The sequence below is a fragment of the Bos grunniens genome, chromosome 12 (genome assembly GCF_055505025.1).
Source record: "Bos grunniens cultivar Pamir isolate PY7600 chromosome 12, Bosgru_T2T1.0, whole genome shotgun sequence".
In the NCBI taxonomy this organism is placed as follows: domain Eukaryota; kingdom Metazoa; phylum Chordata; class Mammalia; order Artiodactyla; family Bovidae; genus Bos; species Bos grunniens.
This window is the reverse complement of record NC_141176.1, coordinates 40,789,899-40,814,880: the sequence shown is the minus strand read 5'-3', so window position 1 is coordinate 40,814,880 and position 24,982 is coordinate 40,789,899. Positions and strand designations below refer to the sequence as shown.

At 36.8% G+C, this 24,982-nt stretch overlaps 1 protein-coding gene and 1 long non-coding RNA gene across 5 annotated transcripts in view; both read left to right on the top strand.

Annotated features, from left to right (window-relative positions):
- PCDH9 (protocadherin 9) overlaps positions 1 to 24,982 on the top strand; it is a 1,139,929-nt gene that overhangs the window by 41,915 nt on the left and 1,073,032 nt on the right. The window lies entirely within an intron of this gene.
- Positions 5,014 to 24,982, top strand: part of LOC147361725 (uncharacterized) — a 37,053-nt gene continuing 17,084 nt past the window's right edge. Inside the window, exon 1 of the long non-coding RNA XR_015137612.1 lies at positions 5,014 to 24,886. This is a non-coding gene — a long non-coding RNA (uncharacterized LOC147361725). The remainder of the gene's footprint in view (positions 24,887 to 24,982) is intronic.

Sequence of the window (24,982 nt, the reverse complement as noted above, 5' to 3'; positions counted from 1 at the left end):
CAAATCTGTATTATTTAATGCATTTGAGCGCTTGTCTTATCTATACTTTAATTACTAATTTTACAGTTACAAATTTTATTGGATTCTGACTACTCAGTATGCTGGACTCAAGATTCTCTAAGTATAAATCCAAAGTTTTTTGGAAACTACATTATTTGTATTAATGTAGTTTTTTGGAAGTGACATTATTTGATTTGCTAGTGCACCTTTCTCAAAAGCATAATTGCTCAAATCTCTATTGATATTGAATTAATTACAGACACAACAAAATAAAACATTTTTTCCAAATTTAAAGTATCAATGTCTAGGTGAACTTGCCATAAAGAAATCTGGGAGTTTCAAATTTGAAGAGTGTAAAAATTAACCCTATTACCATTCCTCCATGAATTTACTAACTTAATAAACATTGATAATTCTGTCCTCAAGTAGTGTCTTTGCTGGTCTTATTTTGTGCCTGTCTAACATTTGATGTATTAGAGACACCAGATATAGCACCATCATGCGGTAAGCAGCACGGCTGGATGACAAAGGGCCTAGTGATGGGAATCCAGAAATATTTTGATGCCTCAGACTCCTTATCTGTACTATCAGGAATTTTGAGTACAATGTACAAGACTCTTCGCATATTATTTTCAAGAGGACTTCCACAAAACTTATTTGATATTGTAAGCTTTACACAAGGAGATTTATGAATAAACTCTTAACTGATAAATGTTAATATCAAGAGTGATATGCCTTTGTTTCAGCATCTAAAGTTGTGTATTACTTTTAACCATTTTATATTAAGAATACTTCTTTAGTGGATTGTTTACACCTGCAAATTATATTTATATAGACAGATTAAAACATTGCCTTTCTCTGTTGATGTTTACATTTTTATCAGAGTACTAGTTTAATAACCCCTTTTCTATTGCCAAATTCTTTAAATGTACCTGGAACTTTGTTTATTGCATTGTCATGTGGCATTTTACTTCATTCCATTCATATCTCCCTTCAGTACTCCTCCTCAAATGATCTCTATCCTTTTTATTTATTATTTTTTAACACAATATTTCTTATATTGTATGTTTGTTTATTTTTTCAGTTCAGTTCAGATGCTCTGTAGTGTCCAACTCTTTGCAACCCCATGGACTGCAGCACACCAGGCTTCCCTGTCCATCACCAACACCCGGAGATTGTGCAAACTCATGTCCATTGAGTCAGTAATGCCATTCAACCGTCTAATCCTCTATTGTCCCCTTCTCCTCCTGCCTTTAATCTTTCCCAGCATCAGAGTCCTTTCCAGTAAGTCAGTTCTTCACAACAGGTGGCCAAAGTATTGGAGCTTCAGTTTCAGCAACAGTCCTTCCAATGAATATTCAGGACTGATTTCTTTTAGGATTGACTGGATTGGTACCTTGTTGTCCAAGGGACTCTCGAGTCTCCTACAACACCACAGTTCAAAAGCATCAATTATTTGGTGCTAAACGTTCTTAATGGTCCAATGCTCACATCCCTACATGACTACTGAAAAAACCAGAACTTTGACTGGATGGACCTTTGTCGGCAAAGTAATATCTCTGCTTTTTAATGTGCTGTCTAGGTTAGTTTTAGCTTTTCTTCCAAGGAGTAAGCGTCTTTTAATTTCATGGCTGCAGTCACCATCTGCAGTGATTTTGGAGCCCCTCCAAAATAAAGTTTGCCATTATTTTCATTGTGTCCCCATTTATGCCATGAAGTGATGGGACCGGATACCATGATCTTAGTTTTCTGAATGTTAAACTTTAAGACAACTTTTTACTCTCCTCTTTCACTTTCATCAAGAGGCTCTTCAGTTCCTTTTTGCTTTTTGCTCTAAGGGTGGTGTCATCTGCATATCTGAGGTTATTGATATTTCTCCCAGAAATCTTGATTCCAGCTTGTGCTTCTTCCAGTCCAGTGTTTCTCAGGATGTACTCTGCATATAAGTTAAATAAGCAGGGTGACAATATACAGCCTTGACGTTACTCCTTTCCCAATTTGGAACCAGTCCATTGTTCCATGTCAGGTTCTAACTGTTACTTCTTGACCTGCATACAGATTTCTCAGGAGGCATGTCTGGTGGTCTGGTATTCCCAGACCTTGAAAATTCCCTTGAAGAATTTTCCACAGTGTGCTGTGATCCACACAGTCAAATTCTTTGGTGTAGTCAAGAAAGCAGAGATAGATGTTTTTCTGGACTCTCTTGCTTTTTCTATGATCCAATAGATGTTGGCAATTTGATCTCTGGTTCCTCTGCCTTTTCTAAATCCAGCTTGAATATATGAAAGCTCTCAGTTCATGAACTGCTGAAGTCTCACTTAGAGAATTTTGAGCATTGCGTATGAATTTTGAGATAGCGTATGAGATGAGTGCAATTGTATGGTAATTTGAACATTCTTTGGCATTGCCTTCCTTTGGGATTGGAATATCGACGTTTTCCAGTCCTGTGACCACTGCTGAGTTTTCCAAATTTGCTGGATATTGAGTGCAGCACTTTAACAGCATTATCTTTTAGGATTTGAAATAGCTCAACTAAAAATCCATCATCTCCACTAGCTTTGTCTGTAGTGATGCTTCCAAAGGTCTACTTGACTTCGCACTCCTGAATGGATGTCTGGCTACAGGAGAGTGATCACACCCTTGTGGTTATCTGGGTCATTAAGATATTTTTTTGTATAGTTCCGTGTACTGTTGTCAACTTTTCTTAATATCTTCTGCTTCTGTTAGGTCCATACTGTTTCTGTCATTTATTGTGCCCATATTTGCATGAAATGTTCCCTTAGTATTTCTTAATTTTCTTGAAGCGATCTCTAGTTTTTCCCATTCTATTGTTTTCCTTATTTCTTTGCATTGATCACTGAGGAAGGCTTTCTTATCTCTTCTTGCTATTCTTTGGAACTCTGCATTCAGATGGATATATCTTTGCTTTTCTTCTTTGCCTTTCACTTCTCTTCTTTTCTCAGCTATTTGTAAGGCCTCCTCAGACAACCATTTTGCCTTTTTGCATTTCTTTTTCTTGGTGATTTTCTTGATCACTGCTTCTTGTATGATGTCACAAACCTCTGTCCATAGTTTTTCAGCACTCTATCAGATCTAATCCCTTGAATCTATTTTTCACTTCCACTGTGTAATTGTAAGGGATTTGATTTAGGTCATACCTGAATGGTCTAGTTTTTTTCCCTACTTTCTTCAATTTAAATCTGAATTTTGCAATAAGCAGTTCATGATCTGAGCCACAGTCAGCTCCCGGTCTTGTTTTTGCTGACTGTATAGAGCTTCTTCATCTTTGGCTGCAAATAATATAATCAGTCTGATTTTGGTTTTGATCATCTGGTGATGTGCATGTTAGAGTCATGTGTTGTTGGAAGAGGGTGTATGCTATGACCAGTGCATTCTCTTGGCAAAACTCTGTTAGCCTTTGCCCTGCTTCATTTTTTACTCCAAGGAGAAACTTGCCTGTTACTCGACATATCTCTTGACTCTCTACTTTTGCATTCCAGTCCCCTATGATGAAAAATGACTTTTTGTTGTTGTTGTTAGTTCTAGAAGGTCTTGTAGGTCATCATAGAACTGTTCAACTTCAGCTTCTTTGGCATTACTGTTTGGGACATAGACTTGGATTACTGTGATATTAAATGGTTTTCCTTGGAAATGAACAGAGATCATTCTCTCATTTTTGAGATTGTACCCAAGTATTTCATTCTGGACTCTTTTGTTGACTATGGGAGTAGTCCATTTCTTCTAATGGATTCTTGCCCACAGTATATAATGGTCATCGGAATTAAATTCTCCCATTCTAGTCCATTTTAGTTCACTGATTCCTAAAATGTCAATGTTAACTCTTGCAATCTGCTTGACCACTTCCAATATACCTTGGTTCATGGACCTAACCTTCCAGGTTCCTATGCAATATTGTTCTTTACAACATCAAACTTTACTTCCATCACCAGTCACATCCACACCTGGGCATTGTTTTCGTTTTGGCTCTGTCTCTTCATTATTTCTGGAGTTATTTCTCCACTGTTCTACAGTAGCATATTGGGCACCTACTGACCTGGGGAGTTCATCTTTCAATGTCATATCTTTTTGCCTTTTCATACTGTTCATGGGGTTCTCAAGGCAAGAATACTGAAGTGGTTTGCCATTCCTTTCTCCCATGGACCACATTTTATCAGAACTCTCCACTATGACCCATCTGTTTTGGGTGGCCCTACATGGCATGGCTCATATTTTCACTGAGTTAGAGAAGGCTGTGGTCCATATGATCAGTTTGGTTAGTTTTCTGTGATTGTGGTTTTCGTTCTGTCTGCCCTCTATGAATAAGGATAAAAGACTTATAGAAGCTTCCTTATGGGAGAGACTGACTGAGTGGGAATCTGGATCTTGTTCTGATTGGCAGGGACATGTTTAATAAATCTTTAATCCAATTTTCTGTTGATGGGTGGGGCTGTGCTCCCTCCCTGTTGTTTGGCCTGAGGCCACACTTTCCACCCAAGCCTCCACTGGAGCCTCTTGGACACTCACAGCCAAGTCTGACTCAGTCTCCTGTGGGAACACCGCTCCCTTCTCCCAGCTCCTGGTGCACACAAGGTCCCATCTGTGCCCTCCATGAGTCTGTTTCCCCAGTCCTGTGGAAGTTCTGTAATCAAATCCCACTGGCCTCCAAAGTCAAATTCTCTGGGGATTCTCAATCCCTTTGCTGGATCCCCAGGTTCGGAAATCTGTTGTGGGTCCTAGAACTTTCTTAACGGTGTGGGAATTTGTTTGGTATCATCTGCAGTTTGTGTGTCACCTGCTCAGCCGCTCTATGATGGGTAACACTGTAGGACCCAGGTCTGCTGCAGCCAGAACCCCTGTCCCCACGGCAGGCCACTGCTGACCCATGCCTTCACAGGAGACACTCAAACACTCAAAGGCAGGTCTGACTCAGTCTCTGTGGTACCTCTGGGTCCTGGTGCACACAAGGTTTTGTTTGAGCTCAAGTTTGGTTTTGTTTATTTTTTTAAACTGAATTCCTATTTATAACTAATGAGAAATAAGCTTTATGAAGCTGGTTTCTTTGTTTTCAGCAAGGCTGTATCTCTATTGATTAGATTTACTATGCTATCCAGTAAAGTAGATCCTAGCCATATGTGACAATTCATTGTTTTTGCTCAGTTGCTAAGCCATGTCTAACCCTTTGCAACCCCGTGAACTGCAGCAGGCTAGGCCTCCCCATTCCTGACCATCTCCCAAAGTTACTGTCTCCAGGGAAACTGGTAGAACAGGTCTTCAGATAGTTAGATATTTTCAGGAACTGATTTCATGATCCGAATCCTTGCATGCCTTTATATCTAGAAAAGCACCAAATCCCATCATGGTGACATCAGCTCCTTGTGACTAGCAGAAAACCTTTTGTAAAATGAATGCTTAATTCCATGTACTCCCCCTTCACCAAAATCACATATATATTTACCTTCCCCCCTGCTTCTTTGGCGGAGAAGGCAATGGCAACCCACTCCAGTACTCTTGCCTGGAAAATCCCATGGACAGAGAAGCCTCATAGGCTGCAGTCCATGGGGTTGCACAGAGTCGGACACGACTGAAGCAGCTTAGCAGCAGCAGCAGCAGCTGCTTCTTTGGAGCAGTCTCTCAGAGCTAACTGAGGTGCTGTCTCCTGGGCTGCGGTCTTCATTTTGTCCCAAATAAAACTCTCCAGTCTCACATTGTGCATCTTTTTAGTTGACAGGCAGAATTCTTCTTATACATTATTGTTCTTGTTCAGTCACTAAGTTGTGTCCAACTCTTTGCAACACCTTGGATTGCAGCATGCCAGGCTTTCATGTCCTCCAGTGTCTCCCAGAGTTTGCTCAAATTCATGTCCATTGAGTCAGTGATGCTATTTAACCACCTTATCCACTGCCACCCTCTTCTTTTGCCTTCAATCTTTGCCAGCATATGGATGTTTTCCAGTGAGTTGGTTCTTTGCATCAGGTGTCCAAAGTATTGGAGCTTCAGCTTTAGCATCAGCCCTTCCCATGAGTATTCTGGGTTAATTTTCCTTAGGATTGACTGGTTTGATCTCCTTCCTGTTCAACAGAAGGAGAAAGTCTTCCAGCACCGCAGTTCAAAAGCATCAGTTCTTCAGCATTCAACCTTCTCTATGGTCCAACTTTCACGTTCATGCATGACTACTGGAAAAAAACAGCTTTGACTATACAGACTTTTGTCGGCAAATTTATGTCTTTGCTTTTTAATATGTGGTCTAGATTTGTCATAGCCTTCCTTCCAAGGAACAAGTTTCTTCTAATTTCATGGCTGTAGTCCCCATCAGCAGTGATTTTGGAGCCCAAGAAGAGAAAATCTGTCACTGTTTCCACTTTTTTTCCTTCTATTTGCCATGAAGTGATGGGACCAGATGCCGTGACCTCAGTTTTTTTAATGTTGCGTTTTAAGCCAGTTTTTCTAAGAAGGCAATGGCACCCCACTTCACTACTGTTGCCCAGAAAATCCCATGGATGGAGGAGCCTGGTAGGCTGCAGTCCCATGGGGTCGCTAAGAGTCAGACATGACTGAGCGACTTCACTTTCACTTTCCACTTTCATGCATTGGAGAAGGAAATGGCAACCCAATCCAGTGTTCTTGCCTGGAGAATCCCATGGACGGAGAAGCCATGGGGTTGCACAGAGTTGGACACGACTGAAGTGACTTAGCAACAGCAGCAAGCCAGTTTTTTCACTCCCCTCCTTCATTCTCATCAAGAGTCTCTTTAGTTTCTCTTCACTTTCTGCCATTAGAGTGGTATCATCTGCGTATGTGAGGTTGTTTGTATTTCTTCCTGCAATTTTGATTCCAGCTTGTAACATGCAGCTTGGCATTTCACATGATGTACTCTGCATATAAGTTAAATAAACAGGGTGACAATATACAGCCTTGTCATGCTCCTTTCTGAATTTTGAACCAGTCAATCCGTTGTTCCATGTAAGGTTCTAACCATTGCTCCTTGACCTGCATGCAGGTTTCTCAGGAGACAGGTAATATGGTCTGATATTCCCATTTCTTTAAGAATTTTCCACAGTTTGTGTGATCCACACAAAGACTTTCACACAGTCAATGAAACAGAAGTAGATGTTTTTCTGAAATTCCCTTGCTTTCTCTGTGACCCTATGAATGTTGGCAATTTGATCTCTGGTTCCTCTGCCTTTTTTAAACCCAGCTTGTACATCTGTAATTTTTTGATTCAAGTACTGCTGAAGCCTACTTTGAAGGATTTTGAGCATAACTTTACTATCATCAGAAGCAAGTGCAGTTGTTCAGTAGTTTGAACATGTAACAATTTAGTATAAATTAATTAAAAGTAAATAAGATAAGAAAAGTATGTCCTCAGTCACATGTCACATTTCAGCTACTCAGTAGTCACAGCTAGTGGTTATGGTCGTGGACAATACAGATGTAGTACATTTCCATTATCCCAGGATTCTATGATCTGCACTAAAATGATTGACACATAAAGGATGCAGTTAATAACGAGTGATCAAATCCAAAACTTTACATATAAGCTAATATTTTCAATTAAGATCTGTCATTTTTTCTTTTATTTTAGATGGAATTATTTCCATACAGTGAAAGATACTGTAAAAGTGAAAAGGTGAAGCCAATCTCCTAGACACTTGGCCACCAGTAAAGTCAAAGATTTTCAGGACAAGTCTCTGCTTTTTCCCTCTTTTCAAATGTGATTGCAAGTTTTTTATTAAAAGAAAAGATAAATTTCTTTATAGATAAATATCTTTCTGAAATTAATAGAATTATTTTATACTAGAAAATAGAAATAGTATTATCATACAATATTATGTGAGGAATTATACCTCCCTTACCAATTGAAAAATGCTTTTAGTAAAGTTGTTTATGGTTTCATAAGTAATTGCATTGTCAAAAAAATCCCCAAGACATTCTTTTTTTAATTTTTAAATTTATTTATTTTCCCCAAAATATTATTCTTAAAATCCTACATTTGCTTCATATTTTTAGGTTCAAAAAATTTAGAAGATAGGAATGGGAAGGCTGAGTATTTATAACAGAAAATAATGTATTTTATAATATTAGTATAGCTTTGCTGACAAAAAATGTGACTAAAATCAGTAAATTATCATCAATAATATTATTATCCATAAAATCAGAGACCTCATATAATTGTGTATAATTGGTATGATAAATATCAGACATAATTTTTTTCACTGCTGCTTAAAATTGAACTTCATTAGTAAATCATAATTATAAACTGGCTTCTTGGTTTTAATACCAAAGTTTCTTACAAAATATTTACAGTTAGATTTTACTCTTGAAACTTACTTGCTCAAATGAACAATATGGGCTTTGAATCACTGTATTGTGGATATAGCTGCATTTTCCTTTAGCTTATATAAGTAAAATGAAAGCAGATTTGATTTATAAATTTTATTACAATCAATGGGCATATCCATGTGCTAACATTTATGATGATACCTTTTTATATATGAAGTTGTACAAAAGCTATGGTGCTGTTCAATAAGAGGTTTTTTTTTTTTTTTTCTAACCAGTTGTCCTTTAGGAAAACAGAATTTTATAGATATACCATTTAAAGATATTAGAAGGCCTTCTCCTGGAAACAGAAATTACATCTAAGAAAGCCCATTATCTAATCTTTACAGGTTGTAGCAAACCATACCGTGTAAATCAAACCCATCCATGGACATTTTGGGGCACATTTCTATATTCTATCTTTCCTCTATCCCCAGTGGTTCAACAAGAATGGAGGAAAGACAGTTGTGATTGTTTTCAGTTACTGAGGGAAGCAGCTTTTATATTTACTGGTAGGATCAGAGAGGCACTTGGCAACCTGGAGAGCTCCCTTGGCACCAGGTTTTAAGTTTTTGGGGTGTGTTTGTTCTTTTGTTTGTCTTTCAGGGCTGCAGGGAACAGCATGACCATCATGTTCAGCTTTGATGCCTGTGGTGATAGGTTAGGTTTGAGACATAATACAGAGAAAGACAGATGCTTGCTGCATTTGTGTTGAAAAATTTAGAAGATAAATGTTAAAAGCATTTGGTCCACTTACACTGAAATAAACAAAAGAACAACACAAATTCTTATAAATTGCTGGTCAAATTATCAGTGGCTGCTTCTGTTTTAATTGTAACATATAGGATAGAAAATGGCCTTAATATTTCAGTTTTTGCTTTGCAAAACCGTTGTGTATGTGTGTATGTGTATGTGTGTGTATGCAAACTTTAACAGTTGAGACTTAGAAATCTCCAAATTTTTGCTTGCCTGAAACTTTGTTGTTGTTTAGTCACTCAGTTGTATCTGACTCTTTGCTACCACATGAACTGTAGCCTGCCTGGCTCCTCTGTGGATGGGATTTCCCAGGCAAGAATACTGGACTGGGTTGCATTTCTGTCTTCCAGGGATCTTCCTGACCCAGGGATTGAACCTGCATCTCTGCATCTTGTGTCCTGCATTGCAGGTGGATTCTCTACCACTGAACAACCACAGGGATCTAATGTGTATGTTCATTTTGGGTTTGTGACAAAACATATATGGTAAAAAATAAGCATTAGTATGCTAACTATTCCCTAGAGAAGGAAGTGACAACCCACTCCAGTATTCTTGCCTGGAAAATCTCATGGATGGAGGAGCGTGGTGGCCTACAGTCTATAATGTTGCAAAGAGTCGGACATGACCAAGCAATTAACACTTTTATTCATGCTAACTATTACCACACAGTAGAGCTATTATTCGGAGAAGGTAATGGCACCCCACTCCAGTACTCTTGCCTGGAAAATCCCATGGATGGAGGAGCCTGGTAGGCTGCAGTCCATGGCTCGCTGGGAGTCGGACACGACTGAGTGACTTCACTTTCACTTTTCACTTTCATGTATTGGAGAAGGACATGGCAACCCACTCCAGTGTTCTTGCCTGGAGAATTCCAGGGACGGAGGAGCCTGATGGGCTGCCGTCTATGGGGTCGCACAGGGTCGGACACGACTGAAGCGACTCAGCAGCAGTAGCAGCAGCAGCAGCAGCAGCAGAGCTATTATTTAGTTGAATCTGTTACCAGAGGAAAATAACTTTCCTTTTTCTCTGCCCTGCATTCATTCTAATCTTTTTCCCTTGAGGTAGATCATTAAAATCTAATTAATAATATTTAAGATTTTGCTACTAAAAATGCAGTCTGTCCATGAACCAGAAGAATCTATATTACCTGGGAACTTGTTAGAAATGCAGAATCCCCATACCTACTGAGCCAGAATTGACATTTCAACAAAATTTCTAGCTAATTTGAATGCATATTAAACTTTGAGAGGCAATAGTTTAATGTATGCATTATATTGCAGTAGCATTTCCTAACCCTATATAAATTTCTGATTCCTGAAGTGAAATTATGCTTTTTTATTAAACAAAACCAGAAAGTCATGAATATTTAACTTCAGTGTCACTCACTTCTTAAAGGTGAGTAAACATAAATTATTTTAATATTATACTTGTACATTAGCATCCATATTTTAATTTAACTATATGCTTTTAGGATCCAAGAGAGTGAAAAGTATAATTCTCTCAACAGCAGATTATTCATACTTATTGGTATCTTAATTATGTTCTTCTACTCCAGAAGAAGTTTTATCTTTGAAAAATTACACTTATTAAAATTATTTCCAACTAGTTAAGGATTATCAATGGTAGCATGCCCCCATGGCTAAGAAAGTTTCTTGTGCAAAAGACTGAAATATATGGTCTCAATGTCACATCTTTGAAAACTCTTAAAAATAATAGATTAAATACTTGAGCAAATAAGAGATTTCAAATGATTGGCTTTGTTTTTTAACTCCAGGTTTTATTAATTTCACGTGTAAAGATTTCTTGGTCTATGATTAAGTACATTATTTTAATGTATACTTAGTATATATTGTGATCACTTATACCACGTTACATATTTATATGCTAAATGTATTTTTACACAACTATAATCCTGATTCATGGCTGCATATGTATCCCCTCACACCCAAAATATTATCTTTTAGCCTGTTCTCTTCCTCTTCTCATAGTTCTTATTTGGTCACCTCATATAATTTGAGAAATTCTTCTGTCTTTTTTGGGTAATTCCTAACTTTTGAAATCATCTATCCATTCAATTAGTTTTAATCCTAGAAAACAATTTGGAAAGTAATACCATTTCCACCAGTTTTATCAAAGACTCGTATTAATTATGAAGCCTAATGGATTCAATAAACATTTCTTCTTAACTTAAACATTTATCTTCTTTCTGGGCCACATATTTTCATCTATATATCAGAGACTTACTGGATTCTTAGAATACACTGTAACTGTACACTGTAATAGGAATTTTCAGAATGTCATAAAACTCTTCCCAGAAATCTATAACTCTCTCTATATAAAATACACAGTAATAAATAGTCCTTTATTTTAGGAAGCTCAATCGTGTTAGCTACAAATTATAACACTAGATCAAAATTAATATATTTTGTTTAATTCTGTACAAAAATAGAGATGTGATTTTAATTTTTTATTTTATATTATTAATCATTGGTTTTCACTATTCCTCATTAAACAAGTGAAACAAAGGAGTACCCCAGATTACTTAATGAGAGTAGAAATTCATATTGTAGAAATATTGTTAAAGAAAATATCAATCATATAAGTTATTCTTGGCAGTTGTGGTGGTATATTTTTCTATGTATGTGTGTGTTTGTTTCATAAGAATGCTTAACATAAGATTTATTCTCTTATTGGTCATTTTAAGTACACAATACCTTGTGTTGTGTTCTTTTATCTTTTCAATAAACTGCAAGCAATACATTTATTTTAAATTGCCAGTCTAATGAATCAAGAAAGTAGTTAAACATTCTTTCTCTCCCCTCAAGAACATTTCTAGGTATAAAAGATGAAGGAACTGAATGGACAAGTAATTATATAAGGTAGTCTATAGCAATGCCATAAAGAGAGTCATGACTACATATTATGCACATTCTGTGGAAAGAGTTATTGCAGTCAGTTGAGAAAACCAAAAAGACAAGCATTAGGATGAGGTGAAGGATGAACCACCTTTCAACAGGCCAAGAAAGGTCACTATAACTGAATGGAAAATAGTGAAAAAGTATACTAGTTCTAGAATTCAAGGCTTTATTTGCCAAGATAATAAAATTACTTTCTCCAATAACATATGACATGAATTTTTCAAAGTAGAGTGGTCATTTATAATTTATGAACATCCCTCACCCTGTCCATGCCTTAGTTTTAAAATCCTGTTACTCCACAATTCACAGAAATCTAATGGGTATGAAATACGATTATAACATGGACAAAAGGTATAATTTATTCAGAATTAGCACAGAATCCAGGGCGTGAATAGGACCTTGACGCCTTTGTCCGTTTAGCCTTCATCTTCACATTTGCTCTTAAAGCAATGTGTGAGTCTCATTGCCAGTGTTGTCCCCCGTGTTGTTTGATGGGATGTTCAGACACCATCTGCCTGGAAGAAGCTTTATCATAATTTCCACTAATCAGGTGATTGTGAAATAGCCCCTAAGAAAAAGATACTGTTCTCTTTCTTCCTTGCAACAGAAAATTCAGCTACATACGCTGATTATTAGGTGTTTTAGAAAGAGGCAAATGCCGCAGTTGGACACTAGTTTTTTCATTAACACCATGTAAGTAAGGAGACAATTATTAATACGACATAGAATGTTTTGCAAATATACCTGAAAAATACTACAATACTGTATCTTAAATTGCAATTTTTAATCACTTAATTCTACTTCTGTAACTTTACTATTATTTTAAAATGCAACAGTTATCTTTCATTTAAAAGTTACAAATAGTCAAACTGCTTAAACCATTTCTCTATTATCACAAACTTCTGCCATGACATGTTTTTTTATTGCTTTTGAAAAATATAATGTTAATATATGGGAGGTTTTGTAGTTAAAAGTGGCTACCTTTATCATCTGAGGCACTCTGCTTTCACAATATCTGAGAGACCTAAGAGAGATATAATAAAAATAGCAACTGAGATATCTGGGATGATGTTTGACCTCAGTAGAAAAGGAATGAAACATGTTGTGAATGCAGAAACTTGTAAGGGATCTAGTTCATAGCAAGATTTTTCAAAAATGTATTTACCTACACTATTCCAAATTCCACCTGACATACCAACTTTGTATTTTGTCTCAATGGTTAGGAATCCAGGCTCATAGTAAGTAATACTGAATTCCCTTCCTGCCAACTGCTTCCTCTCTGATTTAGGGTTAAATGTTTAGCCCCTCTGACCCTTATTTTCTAAAATATATTGAAGTGAGGTTCAAATGTACATAAAGAGCCAAGCACAAAATACAGAGTAATGATTACTTTTATTATCATTGATATTGGCTATAGTAGTAGTTGCAGCAGTCATTCAAATCTGTATAAAACTTAATTGAATCCAAGTAATTCCTTCTAATATCTAGCTAAGAAGCTGCACTGAAGAAATAGAGACACTCTTTGTTGTTCATTTTCCTTTTTCAAGGGATTGGAAGGAAAGTAATTTAAAATTTTAGATCCTTCTTGCCATGACACCTTCCAAGCATTTCAGGGAAGTTAAGGATAGTAATAAGGAGCTTAGGAACAAGGAGAACTAAAGTCAGAGCCTGCCCTCCACCCACCCCCATGAATTTTAGCTATGTCCTAACTTTTCCAGGAAGGACTGGTAAACACTATTCAACTTCTTTAAACCTGTGTTTCCTTAGTCTGGGAGGTGAAAATTTACTCCCTGTGTATGGATGGATGTTTAGGGCTTCCCAGCTGGTGCTAGTGGTAAAGAATCCACCTGCCAGTGCAGGAGACATAAGAGACATGAGTTCAGGCACTGGGTCAGGAAGATCCCCTGGAGGAGGACATGGTAACTCACTCCAGTATTCTTGCCTAGAGAATCACTATGGACAGAGGAGCCTTGCAGGATACAGACCACAGGGTCACAAAGAGTTGGACCTTACTGAACCTACTTAGCACTTAAGCATGAGTTCAAGAGTGTGCAAATATCGGTTCATGTAAAGTTGAGTCAACAAAGATCTGTACTGTATTCTGAGAGGGAAGAAAAGTGTCTGAAAATTTTCAGTGGAGAAATGGCTTGATATGACCTTGGTTAAAGCAATCATTCCAGTTATTATGCAGGAACTGACTTTAGTACACAGATTAAAAACAGAGATACAGATAATGGTGGTTTGAATCAAGGTATATAGCCAAGGAGGCTGTAAAGAATGATGAAATATGGGATATTTCCTAAATATATAGTAAAGCTGATATGCTATGATTACGAATTAAATGTGGAAGTGGGAAGAAAAGAGACAATTTGTCTCAACCTATTGACGTCTTGTGTTTAAGTCTGAATGAGAGGGGGAATGGGAAATCCTGGAGCTTGGGTAGATTTAGGAGGGAAACTGAGTCTAGTTTTAGACAAAGAAGTTTAAGATGCCTATTTGACATCTAAAAAGAAATATCAGGGAGTGATCTAATTTATGAATTCTGAGAGAGAGCAAGGCTGTATTTGGAGACATATATTTGGGATTCATCATAAAATTTAATGCCATGAAACTAGATACCACACTAGGTAGCCTGTGAGAGAAGAGACCCATGAACAGGGCCTTGAGACAAGTGCACTTTCAGTGAAAGGAGGGGAGCCCCCAAAGTACACAGAGAAGTGGCCAATAAGGTAAGTGGCAAACTGGGAACAGTAGTGCCCTGGAAACGAAGTGAAAACGTTTTTTTGGGAGACGGACTGTTTTTCCAGGCAAATTGTGTTGAGGGTATGTGAGGCCTTAAAACAGAATTGATCATTGGCAGATATTGTGTGTGGCCTTGTAAATAAAGTTTCTAAAATCTAACTTACAGTTTTTTCATGTCCTGCAGTTTCTATTTTAACCAAAAGTGGGGTCCAGGTGCTAGCTGCTCAACAAACCGATGAAGAGGCCAGGTTGGTGGAAAGAAAAGTTTGCTTTCTTTTGAATGTCAGCAACTGGCAGGGGAGAGGGCAGAATCCTGTCCAAAGGCAGATTTCCCCCCACCCCTAAAAGCAATGGACAAGAACTTTTATAGGTTGAAGGAAGGGGCTACATACAGAAACAACACAATCAGCTCTGATAGTCATCTTGAAATCGGTCATTGGCGGTCTGACCAACATCATCCAGATTGTTTTAAGTACAATTAATCTTCAGTTCCAAGATTGGTTTGTTTCCATTTCTTTGAGGTCAATTCTCAGAATTGTGACCATCAATGTCATTGCTACAGTCTGGTCATCATGTTGTTAACTTCTTCCACCTAGTGAGGGTTTCAGTATCTGCAAAACAGCTCACACAGGCTATGTCTCAGAATATGATCTATAGCATTTGAGAAGAAACTGCAGGTCCTTGAGTATGCTGAATGACCAAACCATTATTATTTGGTCTCCACTGACTATTATCCTTTGTTTCTGCATTTCTCACTTCTCTGATTAAACTTATTCTTTGGCTAAAGTTTTTCCACAGACAAAAGACAGGCGGAGGGCATAGGGGACAAGAACCATAAGATCTTGCTCCATTTCACAGTCACTTTCTATGTCCCTTTGGTAACTTTAAAAGAAATAGCCTGAGTACAGTGTCTCTCCTACTTTCCAAGATTAACCTACATTACTCGGCTTTACACCTACTTACAGAGCCAATTTGCACTCTCACTGTTCATTATTTTAGGATATTTTTATGGAATGTTCACTTTATACTGCTTCCATTACACTATTACCCACAACGATTCAAATTCCATCCCATTTTAACAAGCTAATAAATTATTTTAACCTCCAGTATTCTGCAGTTGTCTTTATATTCATTTCACAAACATATTTTTTAAATGATCAATATGCTTTATCTACCAGGTCCTCTTTCTTTCTCTCCCAAACCTCTTGCAATGTGACTTTCTTCTATGACTCTACTCAAAATTTTCTGCTTAATGACACCAATGATTTCATAAACACTGAAACCAGTGGTTTTTTGATTATTCTCTCTATGCAGCTACTCTAAGTAGAAAGGTAAAAAATTATTTTCACTATTTGCAAGTTTGATTTACCATGACTTCAGTTTCAATAATAAATCCCCAGGAACTCCTCTTTTGACTTATGCTTTTCATAGACCTTCCTTTGAAAGCCTCTGATCTAGAAAACAAGGATTATGTTAATGTCTCTTACGGAGGGCAACACCTAAGGTAAAGACCAAGCTGATTGTCTCTGGGTTCCTACACATCTCCCACTGTTAAATTTTCCATTAATTTGAAAATGATTTTCAGTAATTAAAATCACAGTTATATTAGCCTCTTGACACAAATTTAAAATAAAGAGCTTTAACTTTATAAATGATAATGCTCACTGCAGTTGATGGTGCTAAAAGGTAACAATACAACCCTGTAAACACATTTGGAGTTGCTATCCTGAACATGAGCCAGCATCATAATCTGCTTATCAGTGAGAAATGTTCAGGGAGTGTGAAATTCAACAAGACAAGCCAAAGAAAATTAATTCAGACTTGCCTCAGAAATGCCAATTGACCTAATCTTCCTCATCTATTAATTCTGAAGGTAGAAGGAGCAATAGATAGAAAAGCCTAGGGGGTAATCATAATGACACAAGACTTAGGAGCAGCTCACAGAGCCGGATCTGCTCCCAAAGACCAACCAGGGAATTTTGAATAGTTATTTAAATGTGCAGAGGCCATGTAGAATCTTACAGGTCAAAAGCAAAATCCAAAAATCAATAGCAAAAAGTGAATTAGGAAACTTGAAGACATAAATAATATGATGAGTTGATTTAATACAAGTGACTCTTGGATTTGGAGGCATCCTGTAATAACAGAGGAATCATGTCTTTTGGTGAACCATACCAGAACCCAACCATAAGCTTCACTAGCAGGTTTAGAGACAATAAAAGCTTTGAATCATAATACTTATAAAATGGTGTAACTTTAAACACTGCTTCTGAAATCTAGTGCCAGTTACATAGCATACAGTTTATGGTTGTGAGTCAAGGTTAATAGGCATCAAGCCCCATTGCATGCCCATGTTTTATTCCCCATTAGAAATAATAAAGCCAAAATACCTGTAATTAAGAGATGAAACTGATCTTCTAGGAAATATTATGTATTGTTAATAAGCTTTTCAATATATCATACATAAATTGGCTATTCATCTAACCTTCCAGGAAATCAAAATTGTAGCAGAATGCCTAAGACATAATATGAACTTCTTTGGAGATTTAAAGGTCCTAGTCTATAGGATTAACTGAACATAAATACATGCAATGATGGTTGTACTTGGTTTTATTGGGGGCATGGTTACTTTTCAATATCATGTTAGCTTCTGCTATACAATGAAGTGTGTCAGTGATATGCATACATATATCCCCTCCCTCCTGGATCTCTCTTCCGCACCTCCATCCCATCCATCTAGATCACCACAAAGCACTGAGCTAAGTTCCCTGTGATATATAGTAGGTTCCCACTAGTGGGATGGATGTTTTTCAGATTGGGGTTTTCTTAGGTGCCTTACATTTAGACCACGGATTTCTTAGCAAATCACAGTTTTAAATCTGTATTGCAATCAACATTTGCTTTTGTGTTTTATTTCTCTTTTCTCTTCCCTTTAACTTTGGCTGTGAAATATGTTTTTAAAAGATGATAGAAACAGATTCCCAAAAGAAGTAATGAGGGCACAGCCAAGAAACAGGGCAGAAATGCTATAAACGTAGTTTAATTTTTTTAACATTTTTTTTTTCAAAATAATTCTTGGTTAAAGAAGGTCTATGAAATATTTACTTCATAAATGATGACCTCAAAATGGTTTCTAGCGCTTTTAGCTTTAATTCTAATAGAATATGACAGGCATTAAGAACTAAATTTAATACCACTAATTATGATAAATTAAATAAACAGCAGTTAACATTAGAAATCTGTTTTTGCCTAACCTGGTTTGTTAGAATATAGTCCCTGTAGTCTTACTTTGACCTATAATCTAGTTACTTTTAAACTCACTTCATAGTCATTTAGCAGTTGTGTGCTGAACAGGCTTGGTTGATGGCATGCCGATAGATTGTTCCAAATCAAGCACAGTCACTGACTTAAGCCTCAATTATACCATTACATGGAGAAGGCAATGGCACCCCACTTTAGTACTCTTGCCTGGTAAACCCCATGGATGGAGGAGCCTGGGAGGCTGCAGTCCATGGGGTCGCTAAGAATTGGGCACAACTGAGCAACTTCACTTTCACTTTTCACTTTCATGCATTGGTGAAGGAAATGGCAACCCACTCCAGTGTTCTTGCCTGGAGAATCCCAGGGATGGAGGAACCTGGTGGGCTGCCGTCTATGGGGTCGCAGAGTCGGACACGACTGAAGCGACTTAGCAGCAGCAGCAGCATACCATTACAAGGACTACTTCTGCAGAAGTTTAAATAAGAAAAGAATTTCTACATGGACTTTAAAATTTTTTATTACAGTTAATTTGCAATGTATTTCATTTCTGCTGTATAGCAAAGTGACTCAGTCATAATACATATACATTGTTTTTCATATTCTTTTCCATTATGGTTTATCACAGGATGTTGAATATAGTTCCCTGTACTATTCAGTAGGACTTTGTTGTTTATCCATCCTGTATATAATAGTTGACATCTGCTAACCCTAAACTCCCACTGGGATTGAAATTTGGGGATTACATGGACTTTTGCAGCTGACAGTTTTGAAAATAAATACTGTCTCTTACAATCACTATGGCTGCTAGAGAGTAAATTCTAGGTGCTCTCTCGACTTCAGTTTTCTCTTTTGTAAAATAGAGATTCTTACCAGTAACTCATAAGAAAAGCAAACTCAGTACAGTATCTGAGACATAGTAACATACTTACTTATGTCTTCCTGACTCAAAGGTTTATTGTGCCATTACCATGTAACACAACTGTGTTTAAATGGGTGCCATACTCAGTCACCCACTCACGTCCAACTCTTTGTGACCCCATGGACTGTAGCCCACTTGGCTCCTCTGTCCATGGGATTCTCCAGGCAAGAACACTGGAGTAGGTTGCCATTTCCTTCTCCAGGGAATCTTCCAACCCAGGGATCAAACTCTCATCTCCTGAGTCTCCTGCATTGCAAGTGGAGTCTTTACCACTGAGCCACCAGGGAATGGACATAAACGCCCAAATTATATTAAAATCTCTCTCCTTGTGGACATCACAGGAGAACTAGGAATAAAATTAAGCAAGCATTTGCATTGTGCTATTTCTGTTAAGTGTAGGTACCAAGAGATTTCATAGCCAGGGTATCTATTTATTATTCTGTTGGAGCTTGGGAAAGTCTTCCTCTCTCATGGAGTTATTTTGAGGAATTTAAATGAAATTATTTCTGTAAATCTTTGCTCAGTGTTTGGTACAATGTAAGCATACAGCAAACATTGCCTATCATTAACATTTTTAAGATGAAATTTAAAAGATGTAAATCCAGTAGTATTCAACTGGAAAAGATGGAAGTGAAAATGGAACAGTATGTGCTAAGACCTGGGGTGGATGAGAGTGGCACAAAAGAGTAGCTAAACAACGACAACAAAAACTGGATATGGTGCATATAGCAACAAGTTCAGAATAAAGGGCATAGAGTTTTGAGGCTGAAATTGTGAAAAGGCCAATTATCAACTAAACTAGAAAATGTAAACATTATTCTTAATTGCAGTGAGAACTCATCAAATGTTTTTAGTGTGAAGAATTGACATAATCAAATGTTGAAAAACAATGATAAAAACAGTTACTGAAGTCAGAATGAACAGATATTGTACACTAAGTACTTCTAAGTTCTTAGGCAATATCTCATTTAATCCTTCCAGGATAAGACATTAGTTGTACTCATTTTACAACTGAAGAAATTAAAACGGAAAAATAATTAGTTTGCTCAAGATCACACAATTACAATAGTGAAAAAGGAATCCTGATCTTTAACTTCTTTGAAACATTTTTTCCTATCTTAGTGTATAGACGGAGGGGGAAGATAGGAGTTGGCAGTGGTAAGAATTCAGGAAATAATATCACATGGGGCTAAGATACTGGCAGTGAATAAAGATAAAAGGACAGGCTTGAGAGGTATACAACAAGTCAGTGGCATTTGATACCTGATTGTATATTGTGTTTGAATGAGAAGGATGATTCAAAGATTACTTCCAGATACTGCCCAGGCTTGGGCAGTTGAGTGGGTATTGTTTCTCTCTACTGAGCAAGGGGCCATAGAAAGAGGATTGATTTGGGGAATGGAGGTTAGATGTCATGGTTCAACTTTGGACGTGTTGAGGTTGAGATGTTTGGGACATATTCAATTTGAGAGATCTAGTACTGGTAAAGTATGTCTTCCTGTCTGGAAGCAGATGTTTGAGGACCATCAGTGGTAAATGGTAATAAATGGTAATTGAACACTTCTCCTGCAGGAGGTCTTAAGGGAGAAGAGGACAAAAGAAGAAAACAACAACATAGGAAAATAAACACTAATATTTAAGGATTATACACAGAAGCAAGATTGTAGAGTTGTGAATGCAAATATGGACAGAAGAGGGAACAGTCCCTAAGAGCTGGCTTAAAAGCTGTTTCCCAGGCTAAAATTTTCAGTATGTCCACCTAATAAAACAGAATTCTAAAAAAAAAGATTGACAGAATAATGGGAAAGGAATGAAATGGACAGATTTCAACCAAATGAAAGAGGGTCAGGGTGTCAAATGCTGTCAAGATACTAAATATGGTGCAAGCCTGCATGCTAAGTCATTTCAGTTGTGTCCAACTCTTCGTGACCCTATGGACTGTAGCCCAGCAGACTCCTCTGTCTATGGAATTCTCCAGGCAAGAATACTGGAATGGGGTGCCATTTCCTTCTCTTCCCTACCCAGGCATCAAATCCAAGTATCCTGGATTGCAGGCAGATGCTTTACCATCTGAGTTACTAGGGAAGTCCATAGCAATAAGAACGGCACTTAGATGAGTACTTGCTATGGGTGAACACAATATTCCCTATTAACAATAAGTGCTTTAATTCTTACAACAACCTATGATAAAAGTGTGATTATTGCTCTCATTGTTAGAGATGAAGAAAATGTGACTATGAGAGATTACACAGTACCTAAGGTAACTCAATAATTGCACTGTCTTCTCTGACAGAAAAACAGTGTAGCATATTTTTCTTTAAATTTTTGGAATAGGATCACAGGAATAATATCTTATGAGGGTATATGGAAGTAATCTCACACACTTTTAAAAATATAATGTCTATGTTAGTGCAGACAAAGAGAAGTTCCACAAAAGAACCCCAAGTGTAATGAAATAGACAAGGCTAGGTAAAGAGGGGAATAATCTATCATTACTTAATGTTGTGTTATAGGTATAAATTCAGTTTGTCTAAAAATATTAGTACTGCAGGAATTAGTGAAGCTAGGTAACACTAGCTATTGAAGCATCTCTAAATATGTTTTTCAGTCCAAAAAGAAACTGTTTGTTTTTGCTTTTTGTTTTTGAAAACAATCCAAAATATGCTTTAATAACAGTGTTTTGACAACAGAATGACTTTAGTCAAAAAGCTTCAACACTGAACTTAGAGTACCTTTTAGTTAAAGAGGAAATAAATGAAGAGGGTGAGGCAAGATGCATGTGCAGAGATCCAGGCAGATCATCTGGTTAAGCATGGGGGATTGAACCTGAAAAGATTTATGGGACCCTGAGCAATTTGCTTTATGCTGGTAATAATTGCAACCCTGCTTATCCTCTATTTCCCTTCTTAACTTTCTCTGCATCACCGCTCTTTTTGAGTTCATCTATCTTAATGAAATATCCATCTTCTGTCTTTCTTTCTTGCTTTACATTTCAGATCTTATAGGGGGTTGAACTAGTTTTCTCAGCTGGACCCACTCAGTAGCCAGAGGCCAACTTTGCTTCCAAGTCAGACTCCATGCAATTTTCCCCATTAGGCACTTGCTTCATTGTCTACATGAGAGCAATAAAACTTATCAGCTAGCTCAATCAAACAAGTCAGCTGGAAACATCTTCTTGCTGTGAATGAACAGAACAGTTAAAAAAATAGCTTCCCTGGAATTGTTGTAGGAACAGTCTAGATCTGTTGTTTGAACATTAGACATACTTTCTACATCTGCATGTTTGTACCTTTCTAAAATCTAGTATGGGCATTGTATGGAAGTACTATCACACTTTTCTTTAAAAGTTAAGGAATGGGATTGGAGGTGTGAGATATGAGTCTTAAATGAGTTATTATAGGAATAAGTTCATACTTTATTCTATCAATAACCATTTTGAACAAATAACCCCTTTCCAGCAGCAATTAAGTATCCATTCTCTTTCTTATAATAAAAGAAGTTGTGTTTATGAAATGTTTTGAATTCATCTAGGACACTCCCTGAACCTTGAATGGGAAGATCTTAATATGGGTGGTATCTTGAACAAATGTGTGAAGTGAGGAATTAGGTGGAAATAGACACAGAAGTAGGAAGCTGGCATCACCCAAACAACCATCATTATATGTGCATACATATAAATACATGCAGGATGCTTATTGGGAGATATATATATATATATGTGTGATATATATATATATATGTGTGTGTGATATATATATATATGTGTGTGATATATATATATATGTGATATATATATACACACACATACATACATACACAGACACATATGCCCTACTTCTTTTTTGCCATTTGATAGCTTCTGCTGGTTCCAGGCCCTGCATATGGTGTTCACATGGATAGTTTGGGTGGTTTGTATTTTTAGTGTTCAGATAGTTTACCACATCAACACAACTGATTTATAATTAATCTTGGTTTGTAGTAGGTAGAAACCAACCAATACCCTTTTATTTCTGGGATTGTGAAAGTTACTTTTCTATAACAGTAATAGTTACTTTCAGTCATTTAAAAAGCTGGTTTCTCTAAAGAATATCATAAATCCCTCAGGCATAAGCACCACATTGTTCAGGTTTAGAGGATCATTAAAGACGTATTGAATCAAATAACAAAGGATGTTGGCTGCTGACCATATCTCGATACATCATGCAAAAGTGTTGAAAGCAAATTTTCTGCAACCTTTCAGTCTGTGGAAATGTCTCTTTATCAAAAAGCCTTTAGCTTTGTTTAGATCTAACCCGTTGAATAAGTATTTTCCTAACATAAAAGATACATAATTTGTTTTCAAGTTTACAGTGATTCATTAAATTTGACATTAACACAGAATAAATGAATAAAAGACCATTTTAACAAGGAAATAAGAAATCTGGGATGCTCACATCAGCCTTATATTTAATGCTATAGGATTTGACCCACACAAGCCCAGCACTCTCCCTCTACTTACCTGAAAAACATGTAACTTTAGTTGTTGGTTCACTTAAAAATAAATTTATTATCAAGGGTGCTTAAATTCAGCAATGTTTAGAATCCATAATAAAAACAACACAGCATTCATAGCAAGGCTTTCTATAGATAGGATCATTGTAATTAAACAAAAAATTCCCTCCATCCTTACACTCTACCCCTATGCATGTATGTTGGATATATGTATGTATTCACATATCTGCCTATTTGCTATGAGTAGTATATTTAAAAATCAATATTTTATATACAAGTACACAGTGACAAATTGCATGTATATATAGAGGGGTGTGTGTGTGAGTGCATGTGTGTGTGTAAGAGTGTGTTAATCTTCCCGCAAATATTGTTAATTTAATCAATATTTTGTCATGCAGACATATGGTCTACGAGATATTAAAGTTACTTTTTCTTCCATCTAAAAAATAAATAATAACATGAATGCATTAATTATACAATTTGAAGTCTATAAATTATACGGATTGTTAATTTTTACCTCTTTTAATGGATAGCTTCATTGACAAGAAAAATCTGTCATTTAAATTGTTGGAAAGCTTTTGCTTTTGTTCAAAATGTTTTTTAAGGCACAAATAATTCATGCATGCTCCTCCACAGATCAACCTCTTGGAGGAAGTTTATGGTTTGATAAGAGGGTGGTGGGGTTCTGTTTTATTTTTGTCTTATAGCTAGAGGCATAAAACAGCATTTTCTGCCTATAAAGAGTACTCAGAATTCTAAATTCAAACATATCCAGGCACATGCTTCCTGCTGCCTTGCTAACCTATTTTCCAGGGTCATTTTCTTTTAAGTGCAGTTAAAATCTTTCTCTGTCGAACTGAAGTATGTACCAGAGGCTCCTGGGATTTGAGTTCACCATTCCAGACTTTTATCTGGAGCAGGTAGCCTAAGTGAATTTTCCATCTTGTGAAACTCCTGCAGTGAGGTGGCAGAGGTGAAAATGGAGCTAACTACTGACAGATGCGTCATGAGTCCCTAGATTGTGAATCAGGGTTGCAGGTGGAAAAAATATATATAATTTGCTGATCCTAAAAGATATATCTTTCAAGGAGCTAAACTATTCACCCCTACATTTTCTACTTTAACACTTTTCACAGGAAGGTGGATTAAATACCTACACTTCTCAGGTGATATCGTTCCCCACCTGGCACTCTTGCTACTAGATATGTTTCTTTAATAAGTTGCAAATTCTATCCATTCAAGAAGATTACTGTGGGGAAAAGTCTTGATATAAATAACTTTCAACCCTCCCTCCCCATGCTCTAATTTTTTGGTCTGTTTGTGGAAAGTAATAACAATAGGCTACATTTTCTCACTCTGATTTATTCTAAAAGATTTTTTTTAATTATTTTGAGTTTCCTGAGCTGTAAGCAACAAGCAGCAGAGTTTCAGAGAGCTGAGTGACTCATTGCTTTTTAGATTTTAGCTTCTTGTGGCTACAAAGGTATGAGTTTCTGTCTGAGATCTGATATAATTCATACATTTAATTTGGTCCTGCATGTTTTAAGTCTGAATTAGCTGCAAGTATTTAAGAATTTGG